Genomic DNA, 19,934 nt, shown 5'->3' with positions numbered 1-19,934 from the left:
GCTGTCTGGTGCAGTCAACATGCTGGAGGGAAAGAATGTCATCCAGAGGGACCCAGATAGGCTTGAGATGTGGGCCTGTGCAAACCTCATGAAGTTCAACAAGGCCAAGTTCTGCACATAGGCTGGGGCAATCCCAAGCACAAATACAGGTTGGGCAGAGAATGGATCGAGAACAGCTCTGAGGAGAAGGACTTGGGGGTGTTGGTAGATGAGAAGCTCAACATGAGCTGGCAATGTAAGCTCACAGCCCAGAAAGCCAACCTCATCCTGGGCTGCATCAAAGAAAGCATGGCCAGCAGGTCGAGGGAAGTGATTCTGCCCCTCTCCTTGGCTCTCATTAGACTCTACCTGAAGTACTGCATTCAGCTCTGGAGCCCCCAACATAAGAAGGACATGGACCTGTTTAAGGAGGTCCAGAGGAGGGCCACGAAGATGATCAGAGGGCTGGAGCAACTCTCCTCTGAAGACAGGCTGAGAGAGTTGGGGCTGTTCATCGTGGAGAAGTCTCCAGGGAGACCTTATTTTATCATTCCACTACTTAAAGGGGGCCTGCAGGAAAGACTAGGAGGGGTTCTTTATCAGGGAGTGTAGTAATAGGATGAGGAATAACAGTTTTAAACTGAAAGAGGGTAGATTTGGATTAGCTATTAGGAAAAAATTCTTTACTGTGAGGGTGGTGAGTCAGTGGAAGAGGTTACCCAGAGAAGTTGTGGATGCTCCATCCCTGAAGGTGTTCAAGGCTGGTTTGGATGGGGCTTTGAGCAACCTGGTCTAGTGGGAGGTGTTCTTGTCCATTGCAGAGGGGTTGGAACTAGACAGTCTTTAAGGTCCCTTCCAACCCAATCTATTCTGTGATTCCATGGTTCTCAGCAGAGCACTATATAACACTGTGTAAACGTACTTATTTTTCCTTTCTGAAGAAAACAGTGTGACACCTCTTTTCTAAGCTAGTCTTGGATTCTTGCATGAAAAGTTATAGAATTCTCTATTTTATCATTACCAGTGACAGTAGATATAGTTATATTGAAAGTGGGAACAGCTAATTATAATCACTATGCAACTATATAGTAGCTATAATTGATCCACAAGTACTAACACTAGAGATTTTGTACAAACATGTGCAAATGTCTGAATAGGTGAAGGAATTGGGAGCAAGTACTAGATACCAACTTAGTTGTGCTTAATCTAATACTAACTAAAAGTTGTTATTGTAACCATATGATAAAATTGATTTATACAAAACAAATTACTACTGTCAATTGGTTTCTATATCAAGGAGAAAAAAAAAATTAATACTTATTTATCTTTGTATGTATTTATCCCCCATTGGTTAGGGACTAATGTGTCTCGCCCCTGAACTCAGTCCTGGAACTGTCTCTTTAGTTTGTTTCTGGACAATCAATTTGACCGTCTATCATATTGACTGTATAAAAGAGCATAGCACTAGCCAAACTACAGCCTGTGGGATATGGAGCCCATAACGTAAAGTTCTAGCTGCCTAAAAATAGGCATACCACTTTATGGATTATCTTTCTAATATAGTTTCTCCACAAAATTATCAAGTAGTTCTGATACACAGAAATATTCACAAAGCTCTAGAAAATTGATGCTCCATTGCAACCAGTTAAGTTACAAAACTGTGGGTTTTCCAAGTTTTTTTCTGTTATTACTCAAGCAGAAAAACAAAAGGTAACACTTTCATTTTAAAAAGAGCAGTAAGTCAGCAATGGCAGTCTCAAACAGTTTCATGAACATAGTGTTGATATGTGAGAATTGAAATGAAGTAAAAAATAGAAGAATAAGGATTTAGCTGAAAATTTTGATTGGTATGTATGGTATGTGTAGAACAGTCACTGAATGTTTAATTGGTGATATCTAGAGCAAAGGCAGAAGGAGTTTGTGTGGGGCAGAACCTAGTAAGTGTGATTTTTACCCTGATTTCCAATCTGGTTACAAAAAGAAGAAGACTCGAGGTCTAAAGATCAGAGCTCAGGAAAACTTTAAAAGTCTTCTTGTCACATTTACACAACCTTCTTCTTACAACTAGAAGCAGTAAATAAGGCAAAACCAATGGCTGTAACATTGGGCTGCCAGGGCATTTGTCTAGTAACTTCAAGCAGCTTTCATGAACTACCATGTTTTTAATCAGGAATTCACAAATTATGAAGAAGAGAATTCCATTGTACCTGTTTAATTTCTCCACTTTTTCTAGTCTTTTGTTCTGCAATTGCATTCTCAGGGCACATGGATTTCCTGGAATATCATTTCAGGGTTATTGTGGGCCATATTAGAAGGAACATTAGAAGAAGGAAGGGAAAGGAAGAAACTCATAAAATCTCTCTAAAATGACTGGGGCTTTTTTGGTTCTGGTTTTGCTTTGTTTGGTTGGTTGGTTTGGTTTTTTGGGTTGTTTTTTTTTTTTTTTTTAAGGTGCACACATGGCATTCTCAGGTGCATGCTTGTTACAGAAAGAGGAAAAAAAACCCTTGAGACAGATTCTCAGCCAAATCACCCTGTTGAGGAGAAACCCTGTCTACCATGACACACTTACAATCTAAAGGATTTGCCAGATGAACTTGAATAACAAATTTGGAATTGTATTTGTGTATGAATTGGCTAAAAATAATAGGATTTTCATATGGAATCAATAAGTTTGCCATGCATGTTCTCTGTTTTTAACATATGTCCTTTAGGGGGGAGAAAGAGATCCAGAAAGCATCCAGTAAAACACATTGCAGCAGCAGTAGGATATTCTGTTATTGTTGTTGATATGAAAACTGAAGTAAAAAGAGAGGTATTTCTATGCAGAATATGAGATATTACAGGCAATTATCGTATTTCAAAATCTCCTTCAGTAGATATTGCAGAGATATGTATTTGACAAATCACTTTTAATCTTTTTAGACAATTTAATGGGGATTTGAAGACTAACCTAATCTTCCCTTACAATGGTTGTCTGGGAAACAAACAACAGTTTTATGCTTCTTGGCAACAGATCCTTTCACACTAGTGTGAAAGGCTCTACAAGAATGAGCTAGTTAATATCATATTATATTGATTATTTTCTAGATGAATTTTTCTCAGGAAATAAGTCTTTTGTTTTGTTTTGTTTTGTTTTGTTTTGTTTTGTTTTGTTTTGTTTTCTACCAAGGAGCACAAACAGTAGTTTTTTAAAATCCTGTAGGCAAGTCCACAATATTGTTACTTTCCTTTCTTTTTAGATACCTAAAGATCCTAAATATCTAAGTTCTGCTAGTAAAGTTACCCAAGCTCCTGCTTACGTCAGCTTGGGGGCTTTCTCAGAGGCATGTGCTTGTTGATACCTCAGTTAGTTACCCAAGACCAAATAACCTTGATAAAGTATTCAATATTCTGTATATTTTTCTTCAGTTCATTAGTGCAGCATAGTCTTTAGAGTACTCCATCTACAAACCTATAGTGTTGTTTGGAAGATGGAAAAGAAAGACTAAAGTTCATATCAGACCTTCTGTCTGCTGAAGAACATTGAATCACCTTCTCCCACCTTTTAAGAGACTGTATCTCTCAATCGTTCCTTTCAGAATTGTTCCATTTTGTTTAAAACACCTACACGCTTAGGGGCTGCTACAGTGATACAGTGGCATTTTTTAAATGGTGGTCTATCTGTGAGCCTTATGGTTATTCTCATGTCATCTCTTTCTGACTAATATTTCACTACTCATATTGATTACTCTATATTATTCCTTAAAACCCATGAAACTAGAAAAGCCTAAGAACCTTAATTAATGGAGGAGGAAGATACAACTGAAAAGTCTGTCTCCTCGCATACCATACGGTAATCAAAGTTTAGGCAAGTCACCTGGAGCCTCAGATCCTCATGTGTGGGAAGGTGTTAAAAAAATAGGTGATACAACATAGAATAATAAAGAGTTTTCTAAATTTAACATATCCCATTGAACTGAATTATCACTTATTCTGAATAAAAGTCTCAAGAAGCATGAGGACCCAATAACTATTAAGCAACAAATGAAACCAAAGAGACGGATTTTTTTTCAAATGGTTATAAGTTTGATGTATGACGAAAATACAAATGTATCCTGAATTATATCTTGGCCCAACATAGCTTATATTGACTTTCAAAACAGCAGGGTAGGCAAAAAAGAAAATCAACCAAAAAGACAAAATACCAACAACGGTCATTAAAATGATTCAGGAATGTGTGATGGAAAATTCAGACTATATAAAAAATAATGGTAAATATATGGAGATCTCTGTGCAAAAGCCTCAAATTTTTGGTGCTTCAAAACTGATGAAATATTTTAAAAAAGTAAGAAGAAATATTAAAAGTGACAGAAAATGGCAGTTTGGCCAGTTTAACTGAGCAGCTGAGTGACTTCTCTGCAAGACTTGCTCTTCTAGTCTTCTGTGAATTCTTTGCTTCATCATGGCTCTGGCCAGTGCAAATGGAGGTAGGTAGCCACTCTCCCAGTTATGCAGATCAACCAAGAGAGAGATGCTGCCTCCAGTCACTGTCACCTAGAAGCAAGATTCCTTCAATTCTCTTTGCTAGTGGTTACAGGAGACTGAATGTGCCCAGTATAAATTATTTCTACCCCTAATGATTCCTCCTTTACATAGGGTGAGTTAGACAGTTTCATTCATATACTGTAACTGTGCAGTGCACAGTAACCCAGAGCCCCTCAAGACTATGCTGAACTTTGCGCAGGTACAGGAAGGAGGGAGGACTCCAATCTCACCATTTCCTTTCATTTGGAAGTCCCAGCTACAGTGAGTATCTTCTAGCTGTGACACTATAGTGTCATGTAGAATTAGATTGCCATTCACATGCTTGACCAGAAGGGTACTAATCGTAGATGACATGACTCGTCTTGATCAGCTTCCCTGGAATCAGGCTTAAAATAGGGCTTGTTATAGGGATAACAAACTGATGCAACAACAGCTTTCTGAAATTATTGCATCTACTAAAATAGCTAACAAACAAGATTTTGTAAGAGGTTGTGAAAATGTCATCTAAAAAAGTGGTATAAACTTGAAAAGAGGGTTCTTTTAACTCATGCATTACAATAGTTTTCCCAATGAAAATACAAGGAAAACGCATTTGAGTTCAAAGACAGACCATTCGGTTGTGTAACCTACAAGTGGAATTTCCACAATAGGTGGATGTTCATACACAAAGGTTCTGCATGTCAAGTCATGTTTTGTACACCTTAAATTATATGCACGTATTATTAGTAGGTACCTGTTTTAGAAAGAATTAATAATAAGGGAGAATCTACTCCTTTTGTTGTGCATTTTTAAAGTGAATTGGTTGGTGTTTGTACACAAAAATTTGTTTCCCCTGAAATTATAGAGGAGAAGAAGAAATAGAATTTTCTTTTGATCTTTAAATGGTTTAATAACACAAGGGCAGTCTGTGAGCTGCTTAAACCTAGGGATGTGGAAACAGGCAGAGGTTTGACCTCATTACCTAACAGGAGAGAATCAAATATATTTTTAAAATGTGCCTGCAGGGTGAAAGTTGCTTGCCAGAATTATACAATGTGTTTCAAATGCTGCATGGTCAGCCAAACTCATGTGACCAATTTAGGGTCTCCATTTCTATTTTTAATCATGAGGAACTCCCACAGTAACCAACCTATTGTGCCCATAGCCCAGGAATGCCTATATGACGAGAGACAGTTATTTTCAGATTAAAGGGTTCTCAGCCTGAGCTGCTGGGGCTTGAAGGAAAATTCTTCCTTCCTACTGCCAATGCTGTGAAAATGGGAACTAAATGGATTGTGGATACCTACATTTCCTGGATGAAATGTGCTTCTAATTAGAAACTAGATCTTCTGGAAAAAATACTTTCTGTGCTCTGATTAAAAAAGAATTAAGGGGGGCAAGGGTGGGGGGTGGGGGAAGCCTATCAATAAGTGAAATGAGGTTCGAATTCAACATTTTCAAAAATCTAAATTACGGTTTGAGAAAATCAGTTTAGTCATCCCTTTCCTATTTTTAATAATGCTCATTTCTACCACTTAGAAAGTAAAGCTGAGACATTTCACTATTAACTATTGGTTTTATTCTCAAAAAGTATGATTTCTTGTTCTGTTGTCAAGAGAGCGCTGTTCCACCAGACATTAGAAACACGGAAGACATATCTGTTTTGAACAATTCCAATAGACTGCTTCTGTAGACACTGTAAAGACAAAGGCCTCTTCACAAGGAAATTCATGCTACCCTCTCTGTTTCTGTTAGGATGGGATGAGTTCTCTCTCTCCCTTCCCCTTGTTCTCTCCTCTTCTTACTCTTTCCATCCCTCCCTTGGCTCTGTTATCTTTACAGTGATACAGGCAACTAGCTAGAAAGATTTATAACTTTCCATGGCTGAAGTGAAATGCAAAAATTCCCACCTTCTGAATTTGGCTAAAGTTATCTACTTGCAAGTTAATCATGCTAGCTGGTATTTGTGTATGGACAGCAGTCTAGATACGCTGTAACTGTTGATTTCAAGTACAAAAATATATAGAATTTTGAAATAGCCACTTGTTATACTGTTTAAATGTTTAAGTGAAAAGAAGTTGATGCTTGAAAGTCACAAGTCACTTCGTATTTTTGAAAAACCATCCTCTGTTTCAGGAAAGAAAAAGTAGTGAAGATTTATCCTAAGGATAAGCTGTTAAATGGATAACAACATAATCCAAATAGTCTTATATTTTGTGAAAAACACATTGTGTTCCTGAGATGACATTTATATGGCAAAATGTAGCTTGAAACAACATTTTATGACCATGCTGTAAATCTCTGGAAGAGGAGAGGTCCCCAAGGAGAAAAAGCTCTCACACAACAATGGCACAAACAGAATTGGCGGTCATTTTCTGTAGTTTTAGTGAACATCTGGAACTCGTATGTTCATTGTTGAAAATTGCCAAGATCTAAAACCAGAAAGTAGGAGTAGTTTGACTTCTATTAGAGAAGACTAGAACAAATATTAAAGAAATATAATCAAGTAACACAGCAATGAGGAGTTCTACATAATTTACAAACATGATTTGTTTTTGTTTGAACAACTGTTCATTGTGCTAACTCAGTCTCACTACCAACAACGAGCCCTTCATTATATGACAAGAAATGTCAGATATACTCAAGTATCACCCATCCTCAGCAATACCATTAGAAGCCCTCATTAGCAGATTTTATAAATAAGGTATATGATTTTCGTTTATGCAGTAAATCATTAAGAATTTTAAATACAGAAAAAAGCATTGTATAAGATCGTCTTGTATAATTTAGGAAAAAAAAACCATAAAGTTAAGCAATATTTCAGCATAAAAGATCATCTCCTTGGAAGAAAACTCCGCTAAGGAATAAAATATATGAGCAAGATTTATCTTCTTCATTAAGATTGCTCTACATTCCTCTGCCACATCGTTGGTATGGTAATATAGAAACTGTAAACAGCTTTAAACTACAAACAACCTCTCCAAATAGTCTGACTTGCACTTTAGGGATGGTCCTAAAACAGTTCTTAACTTAGAAACAGAAAAAAAAACCATCCCTAAAGACTGCCTTCACAGGTTCTCAGCTGTTTTCTTGCCAAAGTTCTGTTATGGGATGGAAATGCTTAATTATAGTAGACATGGGATAAAGATACAATGTCTGGGTTATAATCTGTTCTGAAGTTTGAACCTAGTGTTTTTATTTGGCCTCATCTTTATATTACACTCTTAGAATCAGAAGAAGGAAAGAGTTTGCTGGAAGAAATTAGTTAATCAGGCAAGTTATCTAAAAAATAGGTACATCATTCTATGCTGCTGATATATTCTGAGACACTTTTTAAAAACTTCACTTTTGCTCATCTCAGAAACTTTCTAAAAAATCTAGGAAATCAACAGACTGGATTACAGGCTGTGAAAACAAACAAACAAACAAACAAACAAACTAACAAACCCCAAACAAATTTATCATTGTGTTTCTGCTTTGAGATAAGCAGGTACCTTGGATCCTGTGGCCTTGTAATAGCACTCTGCACAGAAACAGGACACATCAATGCTGAAATTTTACATGAGTTTTCTGGGTGACCACAGGTATGATATTGACAAGGAAAAAGATACAGAGAAATAAAGTCAGGCAAATAATTCCTAATGCCTTTTTTAGCATTATGTGCTTGGGGAGGGTTCTCATGTGCTAATTGAAACACAGGCACATACATATGTTTTCTGCGATACTTTTTTTCACACGCTTGCATGAAGCTTTGCCAGCAAGAATTTACTTTATTTCAACAAATGTGGTTTGTAGTTTCAAAAATGATAAGTGAGTTGGATTTGTGCAGCTAAGGAGTAAAATGGAAGTAGTGGTGTCATATAACCTCACCTATATATTTCAGGGAAAAGAAAGACAAGAAAAATTTCTGCTATGAAAAGCTTTGTTTCTGAAAGTCTGTATTTCTTTTCCTAATTTGGGGGGAAAATGAAAAGAGCTATCTTATTCCTGATTTGAAACGCATATGTCAAGATTAAGTTTGGAGCAAAGATTTTATTATAAGTTTTCAATCTTCAAAATAGGAGGGGACTTTAAAGAAAAAAAATAAATATTACCACAACAATGGTACAAAACAGAATCACCACCATTTTACAACACTGAACATCTGGAAGTCATGTGTTTACTCCTGGGCTAGTAGGGAGCACACATATTATTGCATCCAGCTTTTTTTTTTTTTCCTCACCAAACAAATCACTCCTCACTTACTCAAAACAAAGCAAAAAACCCTATTAAGTCAAAATGACATAGTTAAAATAGAGTATGACCTTTGGAAAAAGCCAGTCCTGACAAAGATTCCAAGTGGTGCTGAATTTACTCCTTGCTTTTGTGTTCCTTTCTGCCTTTTCACATTTCTCCCCATCCTACTGAGGCAGCTAAAGAGACCTCAGAATTTATAGCCTCAAGCAGATACACGCTCTACCCCAGAGGAGGACTGTAAAACTATAATCATGTATCAAGACACAACTCATACCATTAGGTGTAAGCTGCAGTCCTACAGACTCTCTTTCCTTTGCTGAGGCTTCCAGGGGTAAAGAGGAATCTTACACAGCTGTTTCAACAGTTAGCCGAGAGCTATGTTCCTGTTACACTTAAAAATAATTACTGTAATTTGTTCATTGTGCTCAGATGCCTTGTCCCAAAATCAGAGCTCCACAGAAACAGGAGAATGAAAACTGTTCAAGTAAGCAGAATATACAACTAAAGGAGCATGTTAATGATACGCAGAAGAAGGAACAGACATTCACATAATTTCTAGAAACTTAAAATGTTAATCAGAGTTAGTAATAGCCTCAAGCAAAGCAGATTTTAGAGGGAAGAAAAAAAGCATACTATTGGGTTTGTTATAATTAAATGCTATTTCTGATGATATCTGTGGTAGTCAGAGGCACACATCTACCAGGATAAGTATTATTTGAAAATAGTAAAGAGTATGCGAAACTTCAAGTATGTGTTTTCCAAAATTATTATACAAAATTAGGTTGTTTATTTGCTTGAAGTCTTATAGAGAATAATTTGGATACAAAAGTATGTGGTTAGTTTTCATCCACTTTCTCTGCTGTGATTCCAAAGAATATAATAGAATTATCTGTGATTAATAGTTGTGTAAGAGCTGGCTGTTAAATGGTATTTATTTCCCAGTGCTGTAAATGCAAGTGACTAAAGTCAAAACCAAGCCTATGTGAAGGAAGCACTGCAATCCATGCCTGTGCAGGACCCTTCCTTTCCCTGCTACAACTGGGAATGACCTCTTCAAAAAGTCCCCCCTGGAAGGGGGAAAGAGGAGAAGGAAGTAGGAGCAAAGGCCCAGAGCTTGAGGATGAGATAGATGAAGTGAAGATGCAGTCCACAGGGCTGAGTCACAGCTACATGTATTTAAATTTTCCAGTGTTTGGCTACATGAGCTAGATGAGAAGGTTGCAGTGGGAAGAAGGATGGTGGGCTTCGGGATTGCAGGTGGTCAAAAACTACCATGGTGTTTTGGACCATCACAGCCATGGTGTTTTCTATAGTCAGATGATGAAGATACTCTGAATTCTGGTCAGGGTGGGTGCCAAGGGAGGAACCAACAGTCTGAGGAGTTTTTATACCATACTGTTTAATCCAGAAAGCTAGTAAAACAACGTCCTAAACCCTGTACGCTTTAGTGGAAACCTGCTGAGACTATCAGGACTGGGACGGTTTCTGTGGTAAGAACATACATTATTTTTTAACAATAAAACTACGATGTAATCTCATAATTCAAATTAACATTGGTTGAATACAAGGTAGACACTGATGCAGTTAATGAAAACAGAATTAATGAAAAAGCAAGGCTTGTTTCTTCTTATGTCATCATCCAGATCACAGCCACGTCAATCACTTTCTGAGTCCATAATTAGAAACTCTATGTCAATAATTTCAAAAGTCTATCCTGCAGTGTATGTGACCTTTCTCTAGAATGTACTGAAAATAGGGACTATGATACAGGTATCCATTGCACCAAGCGTGACAACATAGGGCACAAGAAGGACTTTTTTTTTGAGACCTGGGTAAACTCATTAGATCAATAAAAATATCAAACAGATCAACTTCATGGCAAACTATTTGGGTAACAGGAAGCTCAGCAACTGATCATGTATTACTGTGTATCCTTCAGCTGGAGAGAGAATTAAAATAGCCTGCTATTTAATAAACGTTAAAAACATCAAACTGATAAATTAATAACTCCTCCTAACAAAGGCAAAAAAACATCAGATGTATCTCAGATTCGTATAGTGGCAGTATATGATACTTCTGCAGCATAAGCTAAAGGACTCAGGAACATGAATGGAACAGATACTGGCAGGACTGTCTTTGAACTATTGTGAACTATTGGTGTAGAGACAAAAGAAGCTTTTTGATCAACAACCAAATCCAGTCAAATAACTCAAATTAAGGTGCTCAGCAGAAGAAGCTATAGGAGTTTACCTTTGCAAACAATGCTATGACTGACATAAAAATTGATTTGGTGTATTGTCATTTGTAGTGATAAAGAATGAATCAACCTGAATGAACCTGTAAAACTACCCCTGTACTTATTAAAAAATAAAACAAAACAAAACAAACCAGATGAGCTCAATAATAACATTTTTAAAGAAAAATCACTTCTGAATTCTCATAGTATTCTCCTAACAGAACAACAACCTACGGGATCTCCACTCCTTGACAAAATTAGCAAAATCTGAAATGACCTGAATTCGATAATATACTAGCAGAACTGTTTAGATATACACTAAAAACCTTCCTGCATCTGTAAGTCTCAGAAGTTAAAGATGCCATTATTCTCATCTATAAAAAAAAAGGCAGAAGAGATTGCTACAGTATATTGCCAATCATCAGCTGTAACTTCAGACCCAAAGGAGGTGAAATTATACTTAGCAGTCTTCAACTGTGAGAGAAGTAGGGTAGATGATTTGTTGTGTTCTCTGTCTTCAGTAATCTGAGAGACAAATTTACAGCTGTCAGTAGACTTCAATTTTGTCAGCTACCTTGAAGTTGTGGGTCTGACAAAAATCTACTGATACCTTGACATCTGATAACAAGGTTGTTCTGTGATGGTGTGTTCAATAGAGTCAGTTAGGACCGTGTCCTGACCAATTCTTATTCCATTGCCTGTAGAAAGAAATAACTGAACAAAAAATCCTAGAAATCAATATCATTCTGTCCTCCAGCCATGCTATTCCCAGTTAAAGCAAGGAGATTAATCTAGATACATTTTTTGTAATGTGGAAATTGTTTAACCTTAATGGGTGTTGAAACTCTCAAAAAATCATTTTAGACAATTGTAAGGTGTTGTATGGTAAGCATTTTGCCCTTGAGGCTCAAACAGTTACTGATTATTGGCTTTAGAAACCTTGTTTGTAAAGACATAGGGAGTCATTATGAACAATGGAAAAACACTGAAGTGGTAGATATGCCTTCACCAGGTGAAGTTTAAACAGACACATACGGTCGGAAGCTGTCAAATAATTTTGTCATCTTAGCGATATATCAGATGACAGCCTTTTGTACAAGGGCCTGGCAAAATGCACTTCGAGGTACAACATATCTTTGGGATGATTAACAGGCAGAGTTTGGAAAGAGCAAAGCAGAAAACTTCAAACTAGAAAAAACATCTACATAGTGGCAGCAATATCCAGTTTGCTATATGGGTGTGAAATGCCTCCTTGCTATTGATGATATATGCAGCTTTTAAATGGGTTTCATCTACACCATCTGTGTGCCATATTGTGCATGATATAGCAGAATAACATTTATAACAATAAAGTCTTGGAACACCCTGAGCTTTCAGGGAGTAAAGCGACAATTGTCACAGAACAGCTGGGCTGGGCTGACCGTGTATCTAGAATGGAAGACACCAAAATGCCACTGCAGATGCTGAATGGTAAACCATAGGAACATGTGAGGTAGATATACAGGGATACACAGGAGCACAAACTTGGGCAATATGAAATTCATGTCAGTAGTTAACATTTACCATCAACACAAAAATCACATCAATACACTGTAGTCTGAATGTGAGAATCTTGGTCCATTCACTCAATGCATGAAAAAGTTTCCAAAATGGCAATGCAATTAGCAGGAAGATGCTCCAGTCTAGGTAGGATGGACTTCCTCTCTCGGGTTCTTTCATCAAGCTTTATATGAAAGCACCTGCACAGAAGGCACTTTTCTTCTTCTATGGCAAAACACTACCCCTAAAACCTAACTAAAAGCTAGTTTACAAGTTTTTAATATCTTATCCAAGTGGTGTCAAGTTTCCATCTGAAATGTAATTAACTACTCTTACTCTTGTCATTTTCTATGGGATTTAAGTTCTCTAAGCACATGGTTCGTTTCAGGTCCTTAGAGAGCTGAGGTCTTATTTTCTAGATGTTGCAAGTACACCAAAGTCAGCCACAAGGCTTTTAAAAATAGGTGATTGAACAAGCCCTGCAGGCCATAGGAGAACTAAAGTAATTATCAAACACAAATCACTTTTCATTTTCCTCTTAAAAGATATGTGATGTTTTAATAAAATATTTCCATATTTTGGGAAGTATAACTGCCTCAAAAGGAAAGTACCATTAAACACAGCTTTTTTTTTTTTTTTTTTTAATCTTATTGTGATTTATCTGGGTTCATTAGAAAGCAGGTTGGCACAGAAGCTTCAGTCTTTGACTGATCATGTTTTCCTTTTAATAAATTGTGATCTCCACAGAACGATTTGCTTGTTACACTATCCTACTAAGAGCTAGATTGCTAATTCTTTATAAGTCACTTAAATTTGAGTTTGTACAGAGCACTACTGATGCGGGTTAAAGTCTCATTTTCTGTCATTTGGAAAAAGAGAGACTGAAGCTGCTAACATAAGCTCCTTAAGTGAACAAAAATTTCCTGATATCACAGAAGAGAAAGAGATCTCATGCGAAACTCTGACCTGGAAAAAGACTAATATCAGAAAGCATCAAGCAATATTGTATGTTCTTTGAAGGGAAGATCACAGTGCATCATCATGTAAGAAGATGGAACATTGCTGACTGGTCCAGTCCATTGTAATGACAACTGGCTGGGCAAAGAAAATCTCTGCTAGGGCTTGCAAAATAGATACACATTTGCCTTAAATCTGAAAGCCTTTACTAAGTGGGGACAATTTCTATATCCAGAAGTCAACCCCAAATCAGGCACACAAATCTGAACATGTACAAATGTTTGGAAAGAAGACTTATGTTCCTAATTAAGACTCAGATTCTAATTTCACTTCTACAGTTTTTACTTAAGAAATTTCTATCAATAATATTTTTTTGTATATATAAAATTTTCTAAACCCCAAGCTTTGTGACTTGAGGCCGTTTTAATAGAGGGAGATATTCATATTCCACAAACCCTCACCAAGAGGAGAAAATTATTGATTTTCATGTGACTGTATTAAAAAAAAATATTTGCTCTTTCATAACACCCAAAATAATATTAATAAAACTAGAGACTCCAGCATATTAAATGTTCAAGTCCTTCATGAGGGTTCATGTTTGTCATACTGCAACTCACCATTTTAGAAAGAAAACCAAGCAAAAGAAAATGCTATTATGAATTCTCCAAACAAGCTAAATTAGTTTCCATGGCAAAAATGAATCTAGTGATGATTGGTACAGCACTGATGAGGTTACTACAGTGTAAAGTAGAACATGCTGGTTTCAAAAGGCTTTTATAATCCCCTTGATAATGCAATATAACATCCAAATAACCACTATTGAAGCATGAGTTAATGACTAAAATGCAAAAGGTTCAGCATGAAACATCCGGAAATTACTGTAGAGGCCTTAAATTCAGTTGTTTATCCAAACTTTACTGAAGCAGCTAGATACCTTCTCTGATATAAATTTTGATCCCTTCCCTCTTTTAGGAACATTGCCTAAAAAAGTATCCAGCCAGTTCAAACAAGCTATTTGGTTTTTGCATTTTTGTTTTAGAAGAGATGTCTTCAAAGTGGAGAACAGTGATGAACCGAAAATGAAAAGATGATTTACCTGTATTCAGACACGAAAGGAACTCAGACTTTTCTTATTCATTGGACAATTTTCTTATTCTTTGGACAATTCACTACTTTGGGGTTTTTTCTACACGTTTTACTTGTTATTACATCATTACTTTGATACAGCAAGTTTTAAACCTTTCAGTGTTTCCACAGGCATTGTCTCAGAGGAAGATATAAAGGGAAGATGACAGGCTATCTGTTGGTCCATGTTCTTTTTTAGTTAGTAGTACTTTTAATGTATTTGATGCTGGTTTGTGGGACACACTAAACATGAAGAGTATTTGTATTGTATCACTTCAGATTCTTTTACAGGGCACACACATCACAGAAACAGGCCTAACCATCTGAGATTTTGTCTTCCTCTCAAGTGATCTGAATTTTGCTCACCAGTAATGGCAGGTGAGGCACTGTTATCAGTTTCATCCCGAACAAGTCCAATTTCCAGGACTTAAAACTGCAGGCTTAGGGATTTGGGGCGTGAAATTTATGAAATTAAATTAATGAAATTTAAAAACTCACTACTCTCTAATTTTCTACATAAAATACTATTGGCAACACTACTATTTTTTTGTCTTCCCGTGTTACTCATACTTGTCACACACATAAAGCATGCATACAACCAGCAGGACCTTTCAGCAGGTGTTCTCTGAGCAACAGAGTTAGCGGAGACTGGTTTCTACAGATTGTTTTTCTGCAAGAATCCTGGATCCTGCCATCCCTCAGCTACCTTCCACCTCTGCCCTGTCACACCAGACTTTATGGGATTTAAAGCCCCTTCCGATGTCCTTCATCACCAGCTGGGCAAGTTGCACCATGCTGTGGCTGGCTCCAAGCTAAGCGTGTGATGTGCTGGCAAGTTTGCTAATGTGCTAGCCAGCCAGCCAAATGGAAGCAATAGCTGCCGAGCTCAGACTGCAGCTTGTCTCTGCAGTGGCAGTCGTTTAGAGATTTCTCCTCTACTTATTTACCATTTTTTACAAAGTATGTCCCTCTATCCCTCTGTTGTATTTGATGTAAATTCAGCAATATGTTTACAAGTTAGTTGCAGGACCTAAGGAATAAACAAGTGGGCAAGAAACAAAAAATAAGAGTTTTACTTCCTTAGGAAAGCAGATTAAGTTTGGGGAACTGCTGCAGATTGGCACTCAGTAGTACTTCTTTTACCTTGGCTACCATTTTTCCAACATGAATGGCCAACGTGAAATACTTCAGGAAGTACTTCCCACACCTGAGCAGTATTACCATAGTACTGCATTTCAGAGCCTATTGGGGAGAAGTATCTTGTGCTTGGGAGACTGAAGAGTTTAAAACTGTTATGACAATGTTAGTCCAAAAGGCTCATTCAACTATTACTAACTCAGGACATACAACTCAGTTCATCTATGTTGGATTCTTTTATTTGTATATTATTTAGACAAAAGTAGTGTCTTCTAAAGTAATTATTTCCAGTTTGCCACTGTCATTTTAGAAGATGACAAAGGCAAAACTTTTCTCTGTCACACTTGTGTAAAATAATTCCATGACCAGGAGCAACAAAAAAGTATGCAGATTGTTATGCATTAAGAAGCAATATCTGGCATGTCTGTGAATAGTGCTGAGGATCATACTCTTCCACAATATATATGTTGACATTTGTAACTTTGCACACATCCAAATCCCTTTGCTTTTTAAAGCATCACTAGAGATTCAAGAAAAAATGTAACCTGTAGCCAGCTCCAGAGTCCCACTGTTCCCAGGTCCGATTCATTATGAGACTGTCAGCCAAGCATCAAATCTTTTCTTCAAATCTAAAATGTATTAGAATAATATTAGTATTAAGAAATTTGTTGCAAACATGAGGTTAGGTAATTATTTTCATAAAAGATAAATTCTCTTTCTCACAGTTCTTTTCTTGATTTTTACCTGGTCTTCTAAACCATGAATGCTGCCAGCCCACTTAACCTCTCTGTCTACTCCTACAGGCTAAGTTTTTTCATGTCACACCCAGCAACATTGGCTACAACAGTGGAAAATGTGCAGCTGAAGTTAAGTGGAGCATCAGACTGTATCTGCTAATTAAACTGATACTTGTTTCTCTCTCTTTTGGTACTAATATATTTGCTCTGAAAAATTATAAACAAAATTTAACAAATTTAAAGTGAACATAATGTACATCAGAAAATGGAGAAATGTCTCTGGAAATCTATCTACTTTTCGCAATGGCATGAAAAATCTCATTATTGTATAGGGGCATTTTTGCACCCAGATAATGTAGAAGTAAGAAGATGGAGAAACTAATCTTTATTCTTTATTATTGTGCTGGCTTTGTGCATTGCTCTGCAGAACTTAGTAGTACTATTACAGCAATATCTTGAACCTCACATTTTACAGGGATGATTGCACTCAGACTAATGAGAAAAAAAACCCTGACTTTACTTGCCAGCAGCATAAGTGAAAATTTGATTCTTTGCTTGCATAGTTTTATTTAGAGACAGATGGGCAGAAAAGAGAGAACATGTAGAGCATGTGCATTTGCTTTAGGTAGAACCTATTTGGAATAGAACCTCAAACAAGAGAGTTCAAAGTAATGCCACTTGCAGCAACAACTAGAATTACATTATATTATTATTTCCCATATAACATACCAAAGTACAAAATTTAAGACTTTTACTATTAATATTCTTGGTCAAAAAGATAAATTGAACTGAAAACCAGCATTTAGACATAACATTGAGTTATTTTCCGTACTATATTATTCAGTGATTATTTCTCACAATCTTCTCAAGACTTTCTAAAACTCTTCATTTATACCCCTTTTATTAGTACTTCATAAATGGAACTTAATGAGTTAATCTGTGGCTTTCTGATAACTACGGAATTAATTATCTCTATTCAAATCCTAGAGAAGCATTTCTCAGACAACTGGGAATTCCCTCAGATGTTCCACCCCAAAGAGCTTATTTTATGCAGCATAGCTATATCAGAGTGAGCACAATCTGGCCCAATATGTATCGTAGTCCTTGTAGGCTAAAGCTCAAACCTTATAAATTGAATGGAGTGGAAGTTGTGGGTTAAAAGACATCAATTGGCATCTAATCCAGAAATCTAAAATTTACGAGACTATTTGACCTCCATAAAACCCTGAGACTTTCTCAGAAATCGCTTGTCTGGAGTATGATCTAACTTTGAAGTTAGCTCTGCTTTTAGCAATAGGTTGCACGAGAGATCTCAAGGGGGTTCTTCCAACCTTAATTATTGTGTAATTGTATGATTGACTGGTAGAAAGCTACTTGGTGTGGATTGTGGTGGGATATGAACTTTTGAAGGAGCTAGTGTAGAAGAGGAGGTTTATATTTGGCAAGTTGTTTACATTTCATTTTCATTTTTTTTTAGTGCATACTTGGATACTCAGTATATTAGATAGAAAAAGAAAAAACCCTGAAAGAGTCTGTGAGCTTAAGTGAATGTAAAATATTATATGGATAAAGTAACATAATCTCCAATTTATAGTCTTTTGGCTGAAAAGACCAGAAGAATTCTGTGACGACCTTAGGCAATGCCATTGCATAAAGTGAAGGCATAATGAATAAGGAACACAAAATCAAGGGTGTATGGCATCAAAGAACTTCTTATGCTTTGGAAAATGGACAGAGAAAAACGGAGCATGGGCCAAGCCCTTAATAATTCCTCAAGGCATTCTTCGGCTTTAGGATAGACTCTCAAATTATCGAGATTTTGGACATTGGAGACTGCAAAAATCGAATAACCTAAAATTCTTTATTTGTCTACGTATTATTTAATAAAAGAAACATTAGGAAACAGTGAAAAGAGCAGAAGCAAAACAAGGTGTTAACACGATTTGCTTTCATCCTGTTCTTTCTCCTTTCCCTCCAGGTTCACTTTCTTTGCTCAGACTTTCCCTGCCTCATGTGCTTTCCATATGTCTCTAAATATATGGCATGCAGTATACGTAAACTTCCAGTATGTGAAGACATGTCTCAGGGGGTAAGAAGCATTAAAGGAAACTGGAATTAAAACAAGATGCAGTCACTTTTCCATTTTCATATTTCTAAGTGGTTGTTTGGGAAAAAATGGTCCCGGTTCTGTCAATGAACACCACATTTTATCTTTGATCTTTAGTTTGATTGTAGCGTAATAGATTTAAATCAACATATGGCCTGCAAGGAAATACAAATTTAAATGAAACGTAACTCTTGTCTTTAGCATAAACTTAATTTGGAACATGATTTTTAGAAGTCTTTCAAGGCAATATAACAAAAATGTAAGTAAAAATCTCCCTAGATATTAGCATGGCCAGTTAAGGAGAAAAAAAAAAACAACCCAACCCTAAAATGTTTGATTGCTGTTATATCACAGTATCACAGTATCACAGTATGCTAGGGATTGGAAGGGACCTCAAAAGATCATCTAGTCCAATCCCCCTGTCGGAGCAGGAACACCTAGATGAGGTTGCACAGGAAGGCGTCCAGGCGAGTTTTGAATGTCTCCAGAGAAGGAGACTCCACAACCTCCCTGGGCAGCCTGTTCCAGTGCTCTGTCACCCTCACTGAGAAGAAGTTTCTTCTCAAATTTAAGTGGAACCTCTTGTGTTCCAGCTTGAATCCATTACCCCTTGTCCTATCATTGGTTGCTACTGAGAAGAGCCTGGCTCCATCCTCATGACATTCCCCCTTTATATATTTATAAACGCTAATAAGATCACCCCTCAGTCTCCTCTTCTCCAAACTAAAGAGACCCAGCTCCCTCAGTCTTTCCTCATAAGGGAGATGCTCCACTCCCTTAATCATCTTAGTTGCCCTACGCTGGACTCTCTCCAGCAGCTCTCTGTCCTTCTTGAACTGAGGGGCCCAGAACTGGACACAATATTCCAGATGCGGTCTCACCAGGGCAGAGTAGAGGGGAAGGAGGACCTCTCTCGATCTGCTAACCACCCCCCTTCTAATACAGCCCAGGATGCCATTGGCCTTCTTGGCCACAAGGGCACAGTGCTGGCTCATGGTCATCCTGCTGTCCACCAGGACCCCCAGGTCCCTTTCCTCTATACTGCTCTCTAACAGGTAGCTCCCCATCCTATACTGGAACCTGGGGTTGTTTCTGCCCAGATGTAGGACCCTACACTTTCCCTTGTTGTATTTCATTAAGTTATTCCCTGCCCAAATCTCCAGCCTGTCCAAGTCTCTCTGGATGGCAGCACAGCCCTCTGGCGTGTCAGCCACTCCTCCTAGCTTAGTGTCATCAGCAAACTTGCTGATAGTACACTCAATTCCCTCATCTAAATCATTGATGAATATATTGAATAATATGGGCCCCAGTACCGACCCTTGAGGCACTCCGCTGGTTACCGGCCTCCAACTGGACTCTGCCCCATTGACTACGA

This window comes from Vanellus vanellus, assembly GCF_965231255.1.
Source record: "Vanellus vanellus genome assembly, chromosome: Z".
In the NCBI taxonomy this organism is placed as follows: Eukaryota; Metazoa; Chordata; class Aves; order Charadriiformes; family Charadriidae; genus Vanellus; species Vanellus vanellus.
Note: the sequence above shows the minus strand (reverse complement) of the source record.